The following is a 6,439-nucleotide window of genomic DNA, read 5'->3' on the forward strand; positions in this document are numbered from 1 at the left end:
TGACGTGGACAACACGGACAGCCGGCACACCATAGGAACCGCCACCTCCTTGTTCCTGATTAGAAGATGCGATTACCAAAGTTACTCGAGAATTAACCTTATTGAAAGTTAAGGGAAAAAACTGTATGATCGAAGTACGGGGAAGATAAAATATATTTACTTGAAAATGGATCTTGCGGAAAGTCAAGGAAAATTAACCATATGATCATAGTATGAGAAAATAAAATAGTTACTCGAAAATGAACCTTATTGAAAGTTATAGGAAAATGAACTGAGTGATCGAAATATTGGAAAATCAATGTTATGGCAACGGAAGCCTTGCTGGGGCAAAAGGTCGCTCTAACAGCACATGTATATTACAAGGTGTAGGAGACGGGAATAGACAGAAGCAGACAGAGAGACAAGCTAGACAGAGCTGTCAGACCAGAGAGGGTCAGGATGGGCAAGCCGCCTGTCTCAGCACCACTAAGTAGAGCCACACAGTTGTAATGCTGTCACAGTAAAATGTTAGGGTTATATATTGACAGAGAGGGATTGGGTAGGTGTGGGATGTGTTCCTCATTGAATATTAGCTGCCAGGTTTGTGTAGGATGTGATTTATCATTGAGTATTAAATATGTGAAGTGATTTGAATCGGAAGTGTAATGTGAAGTGTTTATTTGAATAGAAATTAAACTATATTCGTAGTTTTCCTTGGAAGTCGAATATCATCATATGAGTGTAAATATATGTAAATATCACAAATTAAGTAAAAAAATAAATAAATAAATAAACAAAGCGTATCCTTGAACCCACAAAAGCCAGTCTTATTAGGGAGGCAGCAAGATTGTGCAACGTAGAAACACGACAACGTTGAAGGAAGATCAATGAAGGAAGGAAAGCTAGTGAGGGAAGGAGGGCCCGGGAACAGTGACGTGAGGAACAGTGAAGGAAGGAGAAATGAAGGAAGGATAAACAGTGAAGAAAGGATAAGTAATGAAGGAAGGAGGGACAGTGAGAGAAGGCTGGCCAGTGACGGAGGAACATGGAAGGAGGAGTAGTGAGAGAGGAGAGTCAGGGAAGAAGGGAAGTGTTGGAAGGAGGGACAGAGAAGGAAGGAGGACCAGTGAAGGAGGAGTAGTGAGGGAGGAGAACAATGAGGTAGGAAGGGACAAGGAAGGAGGGCGGTGAGAGAGGAAGTGAAGGGAGGAGGGATCGTGGGAGGGGGATGATGGATCACAAACACCTGAAGAACGAAGGATTGCTGGAATGGTGCAGGTCTGGGTGTCAATGTACTGCTGGCTGGAACGTGAGGGATGCCTGGAGTGTGGGAGAATGACTGGACTAAGAGTGACTATGTACGACTGGAGCGTGGGTGTAGGAGTGACGGTGAGTGTGTGACTGAAATGTGACTGGCAGGATTGTGACTATCTGTCTTTCTATGACTGCAATGTGAAATACCGAAGCGTGAATGACATGAGTTTAAATGTATGACTGAATTTTGCATGACTAGAACGTGGAGAACATGAGCATCAATGACTGAAGAGTGGATTTTATAACTGCAACAAGCCAAGCCAAGCCAAGCCAAGCCAAGCCAAGCCGTGTAAGGCGAGGCACGCTAAGTTAACCACACACTTTGATGAGTTATGGAGCTTGAACTGGTGTGTGTGTGTGTGTGTGTGTGTGTGTGTGTGTGTGTGTGTGTGTGTGTGTGTGTGTGTGTGTGTGTGTGTGTGTGTGTGTGTTGCTGTGTCGTCAGTTGCAAGTGTACATGAGTGAACCTAGAGAGAGAGAGAGAGAGAGAGAGAGAGAGAGAGAGAGAGAGAGAGAGAGAGAGAGAGAGAGAGAGAGAGAGAGAGAGAGAGAGAGAGAGAGAGAGAGAGAGATCTAATTCAATACGTCACCAACACACACTTTCATCTTTTTTTTATTATTTTTTTAAGGATCACTATGACTTATTTTTTAAATTCAAGGTCTTAGAGGGAAACCAGAGAGCCATTGTGTTAAGCCTTCCCAAACCCTGAATTTCTCGCCTCTTTCTTCAGTAGTCTCCCCGCAACACCATCCCTTCGCTGTCTGCTCATCACGTGTACACAAAGGTAACCTGAGTGTGTGCCTCGGTTTTTCAATGCGCCTCATACTCGCAGTTCTTACTTAATATTAGACAATGGCTAGCTTCCCTGGGATGATTTTTTATTGTTAACACACACACACACACACACACACACACACACACACACCACTACTACAGCAGCCTTCCACCACTACTTCCCAGCCAAGAGCGTCACAACGCACCCGTCTGATGCTCCCTGGATGACGCCCCGCATTAAAAGACTCATGCGTCAGCGGACCGGGGCGTTCCACTCCTGCCCGGTCCTTTACAGGAAACTAAGAAACAGAGTAATCAGGGAGATTAAGAATGCAAAGGCAAGCTATTACCCAGACAAGATACACCACCTCAAGCTGACCAACAACAGACAGTGGTACGCTAAGATCAAAGCTTTGTGTGGCTTACAAAAGCACACTTCATCCCTTCCTTGCACCTCACACCTTCCTGCTAATCTCGCGGCTCAGGAGATGAACGATCACTTTGCTGCTATCTGTCAAACCTTTCCTCCCCTCCACACCACTCCGCTTCCTGCCTATCTGCCCGCTCCCTCCCCTCCACACACTGTCCAGGCGATGGATGTTTTTAAGAGAATACTTAAATTTAAACCAAGATCCACCACACCCACTGACCTTCCTATAAAAATTTACAAGGAATTTGCTGTAGAGCTAGCAACACCGCTATGCTCCATAATAAACGCCTCACTCTCCCAACACTCTTGCCCCGCGGACTGGAAGACATCTTATGTCACTCCCATCCCCAAAACTTCCAGTCCTCAGTCACTCAATGACCTCAGGCCAGTCTCTATCACCCCCATCCCTAGCCTTATTTGTGAAGATTTTGTATATGACTGGGCATACACCAAAATTTGTAACACCGTGGATATCAGACAATTCGGAAATATTAAAGCCACCTCCACCTCACATTACCTGACCAGCTTCCTTGAATTCATCCACAGCCACCTGGACAAGCGAAACACCTCTCTAGCTGTTGCTTTTGTCGACTTCAAAAAAGCCTTTGATCTAGTTGATCACACTGTTGTCATCAGCAAGGCAGTAAGTCTGGGTCTCCCTCCTAATCTGATAGCGTGGCTAGCCGACTTCCTCACAGGGAGACGTCAGGCCGTTCGCTATCAGGGCTCTGTCTCTAATTTCCAACAGCTGACATGTGGAGTCCCCCAGGGGACCAAGATGGGTCCTCTATGCTTCCTCCTCCCTCATCAACGACGCCCTCACCGACACCCCCCATCGCTGGAAGTATGTGGACGACTGCACCGTGGGCGTCCCAGTTTCCAACAAGAACCCGGACTACTCGCCACTGCAAGCAATTCTGGAGCGACTGCAGACGTGGACAGAGGAGAGCAGGATGACCATCAACCACAGCAAAACTGTGGTGATGCATTTCTGTACCTCCTCTGTACCAGTGCCCCCTCCCCGGCTCACAGTGGGCCCTCACCCCCTCCAGGTGGTCCAATGTGCCAAGCTTCTCGGAGTCACGGTGGACGACCAGCTGACCTGGAAGCAGCATGTCGCCAGCACCGTGAGATCAGCTACCTACAGGCTGTACATGCTGCGCAGACTCAGGTCGCTGGGGACGCCGACAGATGAGTTAAGGGGGGTGTACCTCACCTTCATCCTCCCCAAACTCATGTACGCCTCCCCAGCGTGGTCCTCCTCCCTCACACACACTCAACAGCTACAGCTAGAGAGTGTGCAGAAAGGGCGTGCAGGGTCATCCTTGGCCCTGCATACACCACCTATGAAGAAGCCCTGACCACCCTGAGTCTGTCCAGAATATCCACCAGGCACCGAGAGGCTCTGGAGAAGTTTGGGAAGGACTACTGCATCATCCGCGTCTCAGAGACATGCTGCCGCCCGACGCGCCTCGCCCTGTCCGTGCCACCAGACACCACAAAAAAATAACGCCCCTGAAGGCGCCGCGCACGGACCGGTACAGACTCAGTGCGATTCCCACCATGGTGCGAGCCATCAATCGATAGTATTTCCCTCCTAGATTAGTCTTACCGTTAGGATTAATGTTAAGTTTTTCCCCATCCCCTATGTACATTTTCAGTTTGTCAACTGCCTAAATAATAAACCGTTTATTATTATTATTATTATTATTATTACACACACACACACACGTGTACATGCAGACAAGACAAGAAAGCAGGCAGGCAGCTAGACAGACAAAGAAGCAGACTGAGATAGATGAACACAGAGAGACAGACAAGACAGATAGACTAAAAATAAACAAACAGACAGACTGACGGACAGGCAGACAGACGCACAGAGAAACAAACAAACAAAAACAAAGATGGACAGAGAGACAAAGGCAAACATAAAAAAAAAAAAAACAGCTAGAGAGAGAGATCGTATTCACACACACACACACACACACACACACACACACACACACACACACACACACACACACACACACACACACACAGACAGGTAGTTTGTGTGGCAATGAAAGTGTTGCAATATAGAGTAGTTTGCAGTAATGATAGATAATAAATACTGAAAAATAAAAGGAAAATAAGTGGGTAGTTTGTGGTAACAAAAATGCAGCACTCAAAAGTAGTTTATAGCAATGAAAGGCGATACAATAAAATTAATAAAAATGGAATGAAATAAGGTGAAATAAATTAACAAAAAAATAAGATAGTTTAGAATAATAAGAAGGCAACAACCTAAATGAAGTTTAGCATACAGGACTAATCGCTGGAAATGAGCGTCTATAGAAGTGTGTCAGGTGTAAGGTACGTAAAGGCACGGGAGGAGTCAACAGTGGAGGGAATGTATGGAATATGTTGAAGGGGCGAGGGAAGAGTAGGAGGACTGAATCATGCGAGAAGTGAATGCCAACGACAACAACAAACCAGGATTCTTCTGCTTGTTGGGGAGTTCCTTCAATAACATGGGGAGATGCACACTGATCATGACACACAGAAAAATACACGGATAAACAACAACAACAACAACAACAACAACAACCACAGCAACAACCACAACAACAACAACCACAACAACATTCGGTTCCCATGCCCAGGTCGCCGCTGCAGCCAAACGTGTGGGACTGTGGGCGTCTCTCCCGTGTCACAGTCCCGCGCCCCTGCCATTACGCTCTGGGTCAATCAGCGCGCCATACAACTCCATTACACTAAATTAACAGCTAAAAACGAATCTGACTATGCACACGCGGCTGATGCTAAGCCTGAGTGACGGCAATATTAATAATTATTTTATAGGCTACAGACTCATCCCCTCCCCTTCCCTTCCTCCCTCACATCTCTCGCTCATGAAAAATATGCGATAAAAAACGAAAACTACTCCTGAAAACTATTGTTCGTGTTTGGTGACGTGTTTTAATTGACGTGGACTTGACCCTGTTGTCTGCGAGGTGGTGGGCGGGAGGGAGGCGGGGCGTTAGCTGGGTCAGTCATCACGGTGCTGATAACGGTACAAGACAAATATTCCTTTGATTTTTGAACGCAGACATTGCCGGGAACGAGGCGCCGACCAGTGTGATGAGGCCATTTCACGCCAGACTGACTGAGGCATGAATTCAGAAATGCTCACCTCTCTCACCATGACTACCTGTTTTCAAAGGCTACAAAGATGTGTGTGTGTGTGTGTGTGTGTGTGTGTGTGTGTGTGTGTGTGTGTGTGTGTGTGTGTGTGTGTGTGTGTGTGGTGTGTCTACTTTATTCGAAGCATAAAATACTCGTAAAGTACACATTATGAACTAAGTGTGTATATATTTCCACATCAAAATAAACCTAAAGAAGAAAGGAAGAAAAATGAAACATATTTATTATGATCACACACACACAAACACACACAAACACACAAATATCCACCAACACCCCATCTCCCCACACAAAAGCACACACCTACCCAACCAACCACCAAAAAACTCAATAGGTCCCAGCATCCTTTCAATGTAAGTCATTTTGTCGAGACCCAAGACTAAAATTATGATATCAAGCTATCAATCGAGAGAGAGAGAGAGAGAGAGAGAGAGAGAGAGAGAGAGAGAGAGAGAGAGAGAGAGAGTCTGACACGCCTCCGCACAGGGGATGCTCCGAGGATCAGTAATTCCCATGTGGTCTAGTGGCTGGGATACCTGGTTTTCACCCAGGAGGCCCGGGTTCGATTCCCGGTATGAGAAAGCAACGATTTAGGGTTATAACAAGGGGGACATAAGCAAAATTCTTAGGATCAGCAACCAGGACAGAACAAGAAATAACGGGTTCAAGCTTGAAAAATTTAGGTTTAGGAAAGAGATAAGAAGAAATTGGTTCTCAAATAGAGTGGTTAGTGAGAGGAACGGACTCAGGAATCATGT

The 6,439-nt window shown here is 46.1% G+C and overlaps 1 long non-coding RNA gene and 1 other non-coding gene across 3 annotated transcripts in view; one reads left to right on the forward strand and one right to left on the reverse strand.

Annotated features, from left to right (window-relative positions):
- The window catches only part of LOC135112277 (uncharacterized), a 28,036-nt gene that overhangs the window by 5,085 nt on the left and 16,512 nt on the right, over positions 1-6,439 (reverse strand). The gene's annotated exons all lie outside the window — the stretch shown is intronic.
- Positions 6,191-6,262, forward strand: Trnae-uuc (transfer RNA glutamic acid (anticodon UUC)). Its single transcript has one exon. It is a non-coding gene; the product is annotated as a tRNA-Glu (tRNA).

Source organism: Scylla paramamosain, chromosome 23 (assembly GCF_035594125.1).
Source record: "Scylla paramamosain isolate STU-SP2022 chromosome 23, ASM3559412v1, whole genome shotgun sequence".
Taxonomy (NCBI): Eukaryota; Metazoa; Arthropoda; class Malacostraca; order Decapoda; family Portunidae; genus Scylla; species Scylla paramamosain.